General features: G+C 38.0%; 2 pseudogenes; one reads left to right on the top strand and one right to left on the bottom strand.

Moving 5' to 3' along the window:
* Window positions 1–14379, top strand: part of LOC138382895 (zinc finger protein 91-like) — a 326121-nt pseudogene that overhangs the window by 26475 nt on the left and 285267 nt on the right.
* Window positions 11393–11566, bottom strand: LOC138383035 (U2 spliceosomal RNA; annotated as a pseudogene).

The following is a 14379-nucleotide window of genomic DNA, read 5'->3' as shown; positions in this document are numbered from 1 at the left end:
TTTTTTAATGTCCTGGGTGACTGGGAGAAAATCAAGGAGGATATCCATATAATGCAGAAAAAACTTTAGGTATAATAAAGACTTCTATAAATATATTATACATTTAGTATAAAGATATATTATTTGGAGAAATACATACTGTATTACAAAGTTTATGTGATAGATTACATCTGGGGTGAGGCAGCAAAGGTGTCTTAATGCAGGGGGCATCGAGGGTCAGAAGGCCTGAGAGCTGAACTCAGTTCTGCTGGTCTTAGTTCCTTGACTGTACTCAGATTAAATAGCCCTTCTCTACTGCCAGTTTTATTTATTTTATTTTATTTATTTATTTTTTATTTCAGCTCATTATGGAGGTACAAACGTTCAGGTTATATATATTGCCCATGCCCCCGCATCCCCCCGAGTCTGAGCTTCAAGCATGTCCATTCCCTAGACAGTGCAATAGGGATTGTAGGTATCCACCCATCCTCTCCCCCCACTGCCATCCTCCCCAGTCAGAACTTCAAGCGTGTCCATTCCCCGGCAGTGCGCATGGCACTCATCAAGGAGGTACACACCCATCCCTTCCCCCCAGCCCCACCTCTGTCCGATACCCAATTGGTGTTATTCCCAAATCTGCACCCAGGGAAACAAGTTTGCTGGTGAGTACATGTGGTGCTTATTTTTCCATTCTTAGGATACTTCACTTAATAGACTGGGTTCCAACTCTCTCCAGGAGAACCAAAGAGATGCCATATCGCCATTATTTCTAATAGCTGAGAAATATTCCATGGTATACATATACCAGAGTTCACTAATCAATTCATGAATTGATGGGCAATTGGGTTGTTTCCACATCTTTGCGATTGTGAATTGTGCTGCTATAAATATTCAGGTGCAGGTGTCTTTTTTATAGAATGACTTTTGTTCTTCTGGGTGGATGCCCAATAATGGGATTGCTGGATCGAATGGTAGGTCTTCTTGAATCTGTTTAAGGTATCTCCACATTGCTTTCCACAGGGGTTACACTAGTTTACAGTCCCACCAGGAATGTATAAGTGTTCCTGTCTCTCTGCATCCACGCCAACATGTATTGTTTTGTGACTTTTTGATAAAGGCCATTCTCACTGGAGTTAAGTGATATCTCATTGTGGTTTTGATTTGCATTTCCCTGATGATTAGAGATGTTGAACATTTTGCCAGACTTCAAACTATACTACAAGGCTGTGATTATAAAAACTGCTTGGTATTGGCACAAGTGCAGGGACACTGACCAGTGGAACAGAACAGAAAATCCAAATATAAAACCATCCTCATATAGCCATCTAATCTTTGACAAAGCAGACAAAAACATACTCTGGGGAAAAGATTCCTTATTTAATAAATGGTGCTGGGAAAACTGGATAGCCACATGTAGAAGACTAAAACAGGACACACAGCTTTCACCTGTCACAAAACTCAAATCACGGTGGATAACAAACTTAAAAAGTAGGTGGGAAACTATTAGAATTCTAGAAGAAAACGTAGGAAAGACTCTTACAGACATTGGCCTAGGCAAAGTATTAATGAGGAAGACCCCTAAGGCAATCACAGCCACAACAAAAATAAGTAAATGGGACCTGATCAAATTAAAAAGTTTCTGCACAGCCAAAGAAACAGTCACCTACAGATGGGAAAAAATTTTCACATACGACACATCACATAAAGGACTGATAACAAGAATCTATTTAGAACTCAGGAAAATCAGTAAGAAAAAATGAAACAACCCTATCAAAAAGTGGGCAAAGGACATGAATAGAAATTTTTCAAAAGAAGATATAAAAATGGCTAACAAACCTATGAAAAAATCAGCTTCTTGATCTCTTAGTTCTTTTTCTTACATTTTAGAATTTCTCAGTCATTTCTCTTTGTTTGCTTCAGCTCCACAGTTTGTTTTCTTTTATACATTTTGTTGCTGTTTTAATTTTTCTCTATTCCCTGAGTTGCCTATGTTTCCATTTCACTCATTGTGCACTATTCAGATGGGGCTTTTTAATTTTCTCAGGTATTTTATATATCATTATTTCTTTATAGTTCATTTCTGATTATTTATTTTGTTTCTTTTATTGGGCTAGGATATCCTGATACTTTGTGTATGTTATAATCTTTGGTTGATATTTGTGGATTAAATAAAAATTCATCTGTCACAATCTTTACAAATTGGCTTTGTCCTGGGAGATTTTGATATGAATTGCTTGGGCTACAGATTCTTGGAGCCTCCCAAATCTATTCTCAGGATATTTATTCTGTGGAATATTATGTTTATTTTCCAGGTAAAGTGATTTTTCCATGTTTTTTCTTAAGGCCCTGTAATCATTTGCTACACCTATTGTATGCCACTTGTACTGAAGTCTCTCTGCTGCTGTAACACTTATTTACCTTTGTTTGCAGCAAACTCAGTCTACCTTCCAAAGCACAACACAATTACGTTCAGCATTCTGTGTTATGGGAAACACTAACCAGTCCCTGGAAAGGCCCCTAGAAGTCCAAATATATATATATAATATGCCACAATTCTGTTTCTCATTTTGGGGAGAATCCAGGAGTTAATTTTTTAAACCCATATAGACCATGGTATGTTAATACTAGGAAGCGCCATGGTAGGTAAATGTAACAAACTTTTCTTCCTCTTCTATGTGGCTTTGGCATTGTGCTCTCCCGGGATGCTGCAAACATTTAATTGGTTTTAAAATTCACACAGAAGCAATTTGGTCAGTATATTTTTTATTAATGTTATGTAGCTGTAACTGTATTAGGGCCTGTGGTACTTTACTATGCTATCTTGATAATGTGCTTGCTATAATTTTATATATTAGATTTGTAATAGATGTTCATCTAAGGCTGAAAAAAAAACAAGTGGGATAATTTGTTATTTTTATTTCTTTCAGCTGTGTCTCCTTATTACTTGCAAGACCATTTGCCAGGGAAAAGCCTGAAAGATTCATTCCAAAAAGTGCTACTGAGAAATTATGAAGGCTCTGGACTTCATAATTTAAGCTTAAGGAAAGACTGGGAAAGTGTGGGTGAGTGTAAGGAGCAGAAAGAATGTCATAATAGATTTAACCAATTTTCAACAGCTAGCCATTGTAAAGTCATCAAATGTAATAAATGTTTGAAAGTCTTCAGAAAATTATCAAAACGAAATAGACATAAGATAATACATCCTGTAGAGAAAACTTTCAAGTGTAAAGAATGTGAAAGAGCCATTAACAAATGTTCACACTTTACTGAATATAAAATAATTCATACTAGAGAGAAACATTACAAATATATAGAATGTGGCAAAGTCTTCAAATCTTGCTCAAGCCATTCTAATCATAAGTCAAGTCATGCTGGAGAGAACCCCTACAAATGTGAAGAATGTGGCAAAGATTTTAAGCAGTTTTCATACCTTAATATACATAAGAGAATTCATACTGGAGAGAAACCCTACAAATGTGAAGAATGTGGCAAAGCTTTTATCCAGCGTTCCACCCTGACCACACACAAGGCAATTCATACTGGAGAGAAACCCTACAAATGTGAAGAATGTGGAAAAGCCTTTATCCAGCGTTCAACCCTGACCACACATAAGGCAATCCATACTGGAGAGAAACCCTACAAATGTGAAGAATGTGGCAAAGCTTTTATGCAGCGTTCAAACCTGACCACACATAAGGCAATTCATACTGGAGAGAAACCCTACAAATGTGAAGAATGTGGCAAAGCTTTTATCCAGCGTTCACATCTGAACACACATAGGAAAATTCATACTGGAGAGAAACCCTACAAATGTGAAGAATGTGGCCAAGCTTTTATCCACCGTTCAATCCTGACCACACATAAGAGAATTCATACTGGAGAGAAACCCTACAAATGTGAAGAATGCGGCAAAGCCTTTACCCAGCATTCACACCTGACCGCACATAAGAGAATTCATACTGGAGAGAAACCCTACAAATGTGAAGAATGTGGCAAAGCTTTTATCCAGCTTTCACATCTGACCACACATAAGACAATTCATACTGGACAGAAACCCTACAAATGTGATTGATGTGGCAAAGCCTTTACCCAGTGCTCTTACCTTAATCTACATGACAGAATTCATACCTGAGAAAAATCCTACAAATGTAAACAATGTGGCACATCCTTTAATAACTGTTCACATATTACTTGACATGACAGGGGTCATACTGGATAAAATCGGTATAAATGTAAAGACTGTTGAAACACCTTCCACAAAATAAAAGTCTTAGAGTGCACTATGTCTAGAAAACCCCAAAGATTCTGCCAAGAGACTACTGGAATTGATAACTAAGTTCAGCAAAATCTCAGGTTAAAAAATCAACATCTGCATATCACTAGCATTCATATACACCAACAGACAAACTGAGAACCAAATCAAAGACTCAGTACCTTTCACAATAGCAACAAAGAAGATAAAATACCTAGGAATATATTTAACTAAGTAGGTGAAAGACCGCTACAGGAAGAACTATAAAATGCTAAGGAAGGAAATAGCAAAGGACGTAAACAGGAGGAAAACCATACACCATGCTCATGGGTTGGCAGAATCAACATTGTTTAAATGTCTATAGTGCCCAAAGTAATCTACAGATTCAATGTGATCCCTAATAAAATACCAACATCATTTTTTGCAGATCTAGACAAAATAATTCTACAGTTTGTATGACCCCAGAGAAGACCCCATATAGCTAAAGCAACATTAAGCAAAAAGAACAAATTGGGAAGCATCAATTTATCAGACTTCAAGCTATCCTACAAGGCTATAGTAATGAAAACAGCATGATACTGGCTCAAGAACAGAGACATAGACCAATGGAACAGGACTGAGAACCCAGATATAAAACCATCCTCATATAGCCTTCTGATCTTTGAAAAAGCAGAGAGAAACATACACTGGGGAAAAGAATCCTTATTCACTACATGGTGCTGGCCACATGTAGAAGACTGAAACAGGATCCACACCTCTCACCTCTCAGAAATCAATTCATGACGGATAACACACTTAAACCTAAGGAATTAAACCACAGGAATTCTAGAAGAAAACATTGAAAAAACTCTTATAGACATTGGTCTAGGCAAAGAATTTATGACGAAGACCCCAAAAGCAATGGTAGCATCAACAAAAATAAATAAATGGGTTGATCAAATTTGAAAGCTTCTGCAAAGCCCAAGAAACTATGACTAGAGCAAATAGACAATCTACAGAATGGGAGAAAATATTTGCATGCTATACATCTAATAAAAGGCTGATAACTAGTATCTATATAGAATTCAGGAAAATCAGCTAGAAAAAAAATCAAACAACCCCATTAAGAAGTGGGCAAAAAACATGAACAGAAACTTTTCAAAAGAACATAGACGAATGGCCAAGAATCATATGAAAAAATGCTCAACATGTCCAATCATCAAGGAAATGGAAATCAAAACCACAGTGAGCTATCACTTAACTTCACTGAAAATGGCTTTTATCAAAAAGTCCCAAAACGATAAATGTTGGCATGGATGCGGAGAGATAGGAACACTCATACACTTCTGGGGGCACTGCAAACTAGTACAACCTCTATGCAAAGTAATATGGACATACTTTGTAGAACTACCATTTGATCCAGCAATCCCACTACTGGGCATATACCAAAAGGAACAAAGACATTGTGTAATAAAGACATCTGGACCTGAATGTTGATAATAGCACAATTCACAATTGCAAAGATATGGAAACAATCCAAGTGCCCATTAATACAGGACTGCATTAATAAAATATGGGATATGTATACCATGGTGTATTACTCAGCCACAAAAAGATGGTGGTGAACTAGCACCTCTTGTATTTTCCTGGATGGAGCTGGAGCCCACTCTCCTAAGTGAAGTATCACAAGCATGGAAAAACAAGCACCACAGGTACTTACTCACGATAAAATCTGCACTTAATGATCAATACTTATGTGCACATAAGAAACATTCATTGGGTGTTGGGGCAGGGAGGAGGGAATGGGTATATTCATGCCTGACGGGTGAGGTGCACACTGTCTGGGGGAGGGGCATGCTTGTAGCTCTGGCTCAGGAAGTGCAAAAGCAATATATGTAACCTAATCATTTATACCATAGTAATATTCTGAAATAAGAAAACCCACGTACAAAAACATTCACATTTATTAAGTGAGTGAGATATATGAAAAATTAGTGAAATTGCCATTGGACTTTCAAATCTACAAATCAGGGAAAGCAAGGCTGCCCCTTATTTTTTGTTAGCAATATTTAGATGAGAAAAAAACTTTTAATAAGGAAAATACAAAATAATACTGTATTTGAAGAACGAAATGTACAAGAGATAATTTGACAATAAGTGTGGTTAGCATTCAAGACATACAATATGTTAGGTGCCATTCTAAGCTTTTAAATATATGTAGGCTTAAAAAACAAGAATATAAAATGAACAGCTCAAAGATTCATTGGAAAAAATCATCAACTTTGAAAAAATATTTTTAATTAAAAAATAGTGGTATATGTTGGGTGCAATGGGATCTTTTGGTGTAAGTTTACGTTGGGAAAATATTAATCTAAATAACAAAGCCATCAGTTCACATATTTGTAATTTTCTGTGGTATAAACATTTAAAAATCTACTCTTTTAACACTGACTGGAGACATCCCAAATGAAAAATCTCTCCTATATAAGAACTAAATTATAATTTATGTTGCAAGTAAGGAAATAAATTATCAGGATGAGGGTCAGAAGCAATTCAATATCACACAAATTTCAGATATAGCAATAATGATTAAAATGTGTAAGCCTATCTAATAGGAAAAAATATAAAATGTGGAAAAAATATAATGTGGAAAAAATAAGAAATTATAAGCTAGACAAGCCATGTTTTTAAAACAGCCAAATAGAAAGTAAGTAATTGAAAATATAATTAAGTAACTTAATATACAACATATGGATGAAATACTAAATTATACTGAGCTAATGAGGTTAGTAAACTGGAATATTGAATACAACGTAGTCAAATAGAGTAAAGAGAAACATTATGGGAAATACAAATATACATAGGTGAAGAAAATAATAAAAACAAATGGGCCACATCTCTTTATTTATCTAGATATATAAAAAAAATGCAAGGTAATAGTCAAGGCATTGGTTACGTAAAAGTTTCTAAAATTGAAAACCAGACATGAATCCATGAATCCTTAAATCCACTCAGTTAAAAAAAATGCAGTGTGTCAAAATGAGAATAATTTTTAAAAAGGCTTAAGCAAAATAATAGTCAAGCTATATAACACCAAAGAAGAGGAAAACACAGAAAATGACTGAGAACAAAGATAACCTATGAAAATGAGAACAAAATTTCCATAGCTTATGTGAAGCCAAAAATAGAAATATAAACAATGCTGAGAGAAACTATCATTAAACCTAGAATTGAATGCTTTAACTAAAATAACTTTAATGAAAATGGGTAAATTAAAATAATTTCAAAGGTAAAAACACCAAGTGATTTAGTTACAAATAGGAGCTTCCTAGGAGTGTATTTTAAGAGAACAGTAATGTTTTATATTAATGTTAAAAGTGAAAATTAAAGAATATGAGACTGGGTATGGGAATATCAAACACTGATGATCATTGAATAAGAGAAGCCAAGTAGCCTTTGGCAGCATCAAAATAAAAAATGGTTATGTGTGTGTGTGTGTGTGTATGTGTGTGTGTGCCTGTATATGTTAGTTCTACACATTTTATTTAAATCAGATAACAAATCCTATAGTACTTGAATAATTGGTAGAAGAATCTATAGATTTTTTCCATCACTATTTTGTTAAAAATTAATGGCGCTTTGATTGTATATTTTGCAGAATATTTATTATTCTTTTATCAGAACACATTTCTATCAAGGGACAGACAGTGGCATAGAGACTGACAACAACATTCTGGACACGTAGGATGACTGTATCATACCCACATAACACACTTAACGTGGATGCAATAATGACGTCCACCAGTACATGACCACAAAGAAACTCACCAGCAGCAGGATGGTCTGGGTGGCCCTTTCTTTGGTGAGGCTCCTGGGGGGAGGCTGGTGCTGTGAAGGTGTGGGATTGTCTCTGATGCCTGGACAAGAGAATCGCCATGAATGCACTACAGAAGCATATTTTCTACAAAAAAAGGAGATATCTCTTTTGAGTGTCAGTATTGAACACAGACTCCTGTTCGTATAACTTCTGGGAGAAAGGGAGAAGTATTTAGTGAGAATCCTTAGATTGGTCTGGGCCCAGTTGGAGGATCTCACAGTGTAGAAGATCAGGTTATTACTGAAAGACACACAGAGAAACCCAAGGAAGGAACAGAAATAGGAGCTGAAACACTTGAATTTCTTTTTGAACCTGGCAAACCAGGAGGTGCTAGGGTAGATGGTGATGACCTGGAGCAAGCTCAGGAGGCAGGTGGTGCAGATGGAGAAATTTCTCATCACCCTGATCAGGTAGAAAAATGCCTCACCTTTGAAGTCATTTTGAAAATCCAGGGAGTCAGACAATTCTGAAAATACTGTAAATATTTCAATGAGGAACATCGCTGTATGTAGTCACGGGCCAAGTCACTGCTGGTCACATCAGTGGGTTTAGGCCTACATTCAAGATGGAGTGTGGAGATGCACAGAGAAGGAGGAAAGTGTTTGCTAAGAAGCCTACTCGGGAAAAAAAAAAAGATATTTTCTACTGGTAACATAAGTGGAATATTTTCTCATTTTAACAGCAAAAAAGAAACATATCTTGTTTTATGAAAAACACAATAGAAGTCAGATTATCTGTTATTTTCATAGGCAAAATTATTACCACTATTAGCATTTTTATTCAACCCAATGATCCTTGAGTAACCTTAACTAGCTGATACAAATTTTTCAATAATCAGCCTCTCTGTATTATTTTTTATGTTATGTAGTTTTTATACACCTAACACCATCTCAAGCACAACCAGGCCTGTGCAGCTGTCCATTAGCTATGCTCCTACAACACCTGGGCCTCACTACTTGGAAGCATTTATTAATATTCTACTTTCTCTGATTAAAAATACATTCAGCGTACAAAAATTACTCAATGGTGCTTGTACAAATGAACTTAATTAAATTTATGTTAAAGGAAAAAGAATCACCAAGTCTAACAATTAACAAAAAAATTCTTATGTTCATTACGTCTTTTCTGGGTTTTTAACATTCTGACTTATTGCCTAAAACTTTTTCTTTGGAGATATAATGGAGTTTTACAACTGTTTGATGAAATTTCATTTATTCTGACAGAAAGGAGAAAAGATTCTATTAATATCAAGATGATGTTTAAAAAAACCTCATAAAATGTGAGGATAATCTGAGTTAGACAATTATTACAAACCTAGAGCCTTGAAACAACATACATTTATCATATTGCATTCCTCAGTGTCAAAGACCAAAATTTGTCTTAAGAGAAGGAGGAGGAGAAGGAAGACGTCAGCAAGATTGAATTGCTTTCTGGAGGCTCTAGATGAGAATCCATTTTCTTGGGTTTCTTGGTTTAGGATTTTGTCCCAAGCTTCTCGAAGTTACCTGCAATTCTTGGCTCCTGTCTGCCTACTACCTGCAAAGCCAGCAGTGGTTGTGTTTATGTTATATTCCTGTGAGACTGAGTCCCTTGCCTCCTGATTACACATTTACAGATTCTTATTACATTGAGCCCATCTAGGTAACCCAGGGTAATGTCCCTATCTTAATGTCAGCTGATAGGCAATCTTAATTGCATTCTGTTATTGAACATCACAATAATTTAAACCATAAACTTCAACTTCATTTACAAAATAATTTAGAATACTTTTCTAATCCCTCCCCTTCCAGTGCAATGCATTAGGACTATTTTGTAGTAATTTTCCATTATCCTTTCAGATGTTTTCCTACTTAGCATGTACTATAAATGAGGACTGTGTCTTAGGCCATTTTGTGCTGCTATAACAGGAAACTGGAGACTGGGTAATTTATAAAGACAAGAAATTTATTTGTCTCGTGCTTCTGGAGGGCAAGAAGTCCAAGAATGAGGGACCACATCTGATGAGGGCCTGCATGCTGCATAATCCCATGGTGGAAGGGGATGGCAAGGAGGGGAGGAAGTGGGAGACAGAAGGACTCCTTCTTTTATCAGGAACCCCATCCTGTGATAACTGAACTGCTCCTCTGGTAACAGTATTAGTGAATTCAGGAGGGCAGAGCCCTCATGACCTGATCACCTCTTAGAGTTCCCACATTTCAACACTACTGCATTGGCTATTAATTTTCCAACACAATTTTGGAGCACATATTGAAACCAGAGCAAACTATCCCATGAACATTGTAGCATTTTTAAACACTAGAATGTTTTAAAAACTTAGAGAAAAATCAAAGTTAATTTCTAAATTTTGCAATATATTCATTATTTTCTATTTTACTTTGGCTTGGTTGGATAGCAAAGAAACTGTTTAAAGTCTGTTATTGTACAGGGAAAGGAAATGTATCTCTTCAGAAGAAAACATTTCTCATTATTTAAATAGAGTTAGGTAGTTTTTAATTTTCATTTTGATTTTAATTCATTTTTAGAAGAGAGGCCATGGGCCCCATCAGTGTATAAGAGGGTTTGGTTAAGAATGGAGAGCCCTAGAGCAGTGTCAGTATATTTGCCCCACTTACACCGTAGAAGCCTATATATAGAAATTCAGAGAAGACTGGCAAAGAGCAATAAAATCCTACATTATGATATAAGATGTTGTAAATGCTACATAAAATCTTAGTTCTGTTACCTAAATTACAAATAAAATACTGTGCATTGTTTCCGTGCAGGAAAAGAAGTGGTTGACTTTCATTTTCCATGTCTATCTTTCAAATTACCTTCCCACCGGCAGTCGCATAATTGTATGTATTCACTTAGCTTGTTTTCTATGTTCTTTTAAAAACATGTTTTTGAGCTATAGTCTTTTCTCCGATATCATCACAGCTATTATTAGACACAGCAAAACTGCATGAAAATATCTAATACTGAGGGTGATTCCACCAGTAATATGGTAGGTAATATGTAGGATAACAACCAGACATTATTTCTAATTTGGCCAGAAGAGTTAGTTTACATGAATGCATCTGACATCCAGTGACTTCCACTTAGATATTTCATATCAAAGGATTCTGGAACATTCTTTTTGACATTTAGTCTTCAACTTGGATAACATGCCTATTATAATTATACTTGAATTCATCATCATAAATATTTAAATTTTGAGGAGAGCATAAAAATTAGATTAACCTCCACTGTGAGGCCTGGTTACTGATTCCATCTGTCTGCTGCAAACCCCAGACCCAAACTGTCCCTGTTGTGCCAAGTACCCCTGTGGTAATTCCTCCCAATAATATGGCAATGACTGATTAATGAGGACAGGACTCTGCTCATCCTGCTAAAATGCCAACATGATTAGCATTTCCAGTCTTGCATAGAGGACATATCAGATATTAAACTGATAAGAACAGATACGACACTTGATCTTAATCAAAAGGCCGAGAAGCGATGCATCCCCAGTCTTGGAAGAAAGGCCCTGATATTTGCTCCTACTGCTCTGTCAGCAAGCTTGTGGGCTGTGCTCCCACTTACGGTCCCAATCAGAAACTCTGGAATGGTGCCCCACATTCCTCATGCAGAGGCCGCCACTGGACCCCGTCAGACCCTGTGGATGCAACTACTCCTGCCCTGTCTGGACTGGGCTGACGCAGGGTCCCTTTTTTATTGAACTGACTTTATTTATTGTGGTATCTACAAGGGGGACTCCTAGATTTGACCGTTTTTACTCTGATTTTTGACACTGCATTGCCTCAACGGCTTTACTGACAGAATTCCAAGAATTAATAGCAGAGAAGGACACCTATTGCAACATTGACTTCATGACACCTTTCCCCTGGCACCCATGTCTTTCCTTGTGATAAACAGAAACTGAGACTTTACTGCTACTTTTTTCCCACCCCATGAACTCTGTCATCTGACAACACACCTGGCTAATACCATTACCTGCTTGACCACAGGTAGCTTTTCTCTGCCACAGAGCTTCTTCCCTGCCTATAGGGAGTCTGCTTTCTTCCACCACATGGCAAAGCTTCCAGGCTGGATCAGCTTCCACGGACACCTCCTCACCTTTATTCTTAGCTTTTCTGGAGACTCCTCTACTGCTAGGACAACTTTATAGGCTAGAACTTTTGCAACACTCAGGCAGTCCCTGACACAGCTTATGACTTTCCAATCTGTACGGAGCTGTCTCATGCACAACAGCATGTGTGACTTCTGGCCATGGTGACTGCTTCATGCCCTTCCAGACTACACACCAATTTTTCCACATGCTGAAAGACGCTCTCATGTTACAATTTCTGTCTTTCATTCGCATGGTCACATAGACTGTCCCACCAACCCCAAATACATCTTGACCTAGCATGACCTTTACAGGTGCATTTTCTCACCAGTCTTAAACTTTAGAAAAATTAAATTTAACAAAGTTTAATTGAGCAATGAATAATTTACAGGTCAGGCAGCCTTTGGGACCAGAAGAGGTCAAAGATTTGTTCCACAATGTGGGCAGAGAGCATTTAGAGACAGCAAACACAAATGAGATACAGAGACGGCTTCACTGGTTACAGCTCGCCCTCAGCCTTTTCGGGGCAGGTCTGAACAATTGGCAGCCTGTGGGTGGCTGAAGGTTGGTTGCTGTTAGTGCCCAAGACTCAGCTATTTTCTACACAAAACATACTCCTCAATTGGGTTTCCAGTTTCTTTATATATTAAGTTAGGTTGCAGTTTTGTTCTTAAAGACGTAAGGCAGGAAGGCAGCCTCAGGCCACAATTAGTTTAACTGTCTCTTAGGCCACCTCCATCGCTGTTTCTACAACCTCTACCACTTGGAAACACTTGACACCTCAGTTGTGCTTGCCAGTCATTTGGGAAGATAGGACTCAAAACTTAGGTTTGACAGGGCCATCTCCAATATCAAGATTTGCACCTATGACATCATCTCCTGCACACACAGTGTCTTCAGACCTTACTACTTGTTTCTGAGTCCTTTAGATCCTGTCCCATTCCGGCCTGCCATTGCTCATAATCAAGCAACTCCAAGCCTACTACCGCTAAGTCCAAGTCTGTTCAACTCCTTTTACATTCTCATGTGACTATTTATTTCTCAGCCTCAGTACATCTGGTGGCTCTTGCTGCCCTAGGTGGCTTCATGTTCCATGTTCAATTGTGGCTTCTCCAGACCTACTCACCAACTACTCTGCACCAAAATCAATGAAAATTTTCATCACAGGGTCATTTCAGCCACCCACTGAGCAGCCAACCTTTCAGCTTGCGGGTAATGCCTTTGCCAACATTCCGCCACTAGTCCACTTTTACAGTCAAGTCTTGGTTACGTCCTGTTAATGTCTCTTTCCTCACATTGGTGAGTTTCCTCCAGAGCCACAGCTGATCCTCACTCTCTTTATCTCCCCTCATTTTCAGCCAACACTGGGACAGCTGTGCCCTCTCTGCTGATGACAGAGTTTTGTTCTCACTGGACTGTGCCAGGGATGCTGCCAATTGCTGACTTGGCATCACACGTGCCCTCTTACTGGGTAACTTCATACTGATTGGGGCACCTGCACTGGCTGCTTGGGCACCTCTCACCTGACTGCCCTCCAGGGGGGATGGTGATCCTTTTCTGGCGATCCTCCTTTCCCCACCTATGGCCGCACCCACCCCCTTCTTGCATTCCTTCACCTGCACCAAAGGGGCTATATTACCCCTAGGGGAGTTAATCAACCAGGACAATCCAAAGCCATCAAATATGATACAATATAAGAAAAATAAAGCGTTAATACACAAAAAAAATGCATATATATATATATATAGGGTGTGTATTTTTTCTCTGGCCTCAGGAACTGCAGATGCTGGCCCATCCGAACTCCTGGGACTGTCTTAATGTTATGAGTCTGCGTTTCTCCTTTCTCTGTATTGGAATTTCCCCCCAGGAACAAAACTGCCATTTGCTTGTCAGATAATGGGAAATAAATCTGACTAAAATTTAGTGGCCTTCTACCTCAGAAAATTGTTAGTGGCCCAGTGGCTAGGGCATGTTGAGATATCTTTTCTAAAGTAAATGGTAAGTTTTTGCATCTGGGTCCTTCCACAACCAGGAAAAAGACACAGTGCGTAGAAGCTTCTTTATATTGTGGAGGCAGCATATTCCCTACCTGGGTGCATCACTGCATCCCACATGCAAAATGACCTGAAAGGCTGCTAGTTTCCAGGGGGTCCAGGAGACAACTCTGCAGCAGGCCCGGGATGCTGTGCAAGCTGCTCTGCCACT

This window comes from Eulemur rufifrons, chromosome 4, assembly GCF_041146395.1.
Source record: "Eulemur rufifrons isolate Redbay chromosome 4, OSU_ERuf_1, whole genome shotgun sequence".
Lineage (NCBI taxonomy): Eukaryota > Metazoa > Chordata > Mammalia > Primates > Lemuridae > Eulemur > Eulemur rufifrons.
Note: the sequence above shows the minus strand (reverse complement) of the source record. Positions and strands in the feature narration are given on the sequence as shown.